Source organism: Orycteropus afer, unplaced genomic scaffold (assembly GCF_000298275.1).
Source record: "Orycteropus afer afer isolate SDZICR_OR568_19922 unplaced genomic scaffold, OryAfe1.0 scaffold00200, whole genome shotgun sequence".
NCBI lineage: Eukaryota > Metazoa > Chordata > Mammalia > Tubulidentata > Orycteropodidae > Orycteropus > Orycteropus afer.
Genome location: NW_006921787.1, coordinates 1 through 992, shown reverse-complemented (window position 1 = coordinate 992; position 992 = coordinate 1).

The following is a 992-nucleotide window of genomic DNA, read 5'->3' as shown; positions in this document are numbered from 1 at the left end:
TTTTACTTATCTGAGGTATCTTTCCTTTCCATATAAAATTAGTGATTGGTTTTTCCACATCTTTAAAGAATGTTGATAGAATCTGAATTGGGATTGCATTGAATGTATATATTCCTTTGTGTACTATTGACATTTTTGCAAGCTTCCTATCCATGAGCATGGTATGTTCTTCCATATATATATATATATCTCTTATAGTTTCTTGAAGTAATGTTTTATAGTTTTCTTTGTATAGTTTTTTTGTGTTCCTGGTAAGATTTATTCTCAAGTATCTTATCTTTGTATTATCTATTGTAAATGGTATTAATTTCCTTATTTCCTTTACAGAGACTTCTTTGCTGGTGTAGAGAAATCCAACTGCTTTTTGTATGTTCATCTTGTACATTGCCAATACACTTAATCTTTCAATAAGTTCCAGTAGTTTTCTTGCTGAGTCTCTTGGGTTTTCTATGTATAAGATCATATCATCTACAAATAGGGATAGTTTTACTTCTTCCTTACCAGTTTGGATGCCGTTGATTTCCCTTTCTTGCCTTATTTCCCTGGCTAGGACTTCTAATACAATGTTGAATAGAAGTGGAGATAGATGACATCCTTTTCTGGTTTCAGATTGCAAGAGGAATGGTTTCAGTCTGTCTCCATTGAGAATAATGTTTGTTGTTAGTTTTGCATACCAAAAAAATCAAACCAAACTCACTGCTGTTGAGTTGGTCCTGACTCATGGTGACCCCTCCTTGTGTTTCCATGGTGGTATCTCTACAGAAGTAGATTGTCCCGTCTTCCTTCTGAGGAGTGGCTGGTGGGTTTGAATCTCCAGCCTTCTGGTTAGCAGTCAAATGCCTTACACTCTTTATGCCACCAGAGCTATGCCCTTTATTATGTTGATGAATTTCCCTTCTATTCCTATTTTTCTGAGAGTTTTGATCAGGAATGGGTATTGGATTTTATCAAATGCTTTTTCTGCATCTATTAATATGATCATGTGATTTTTT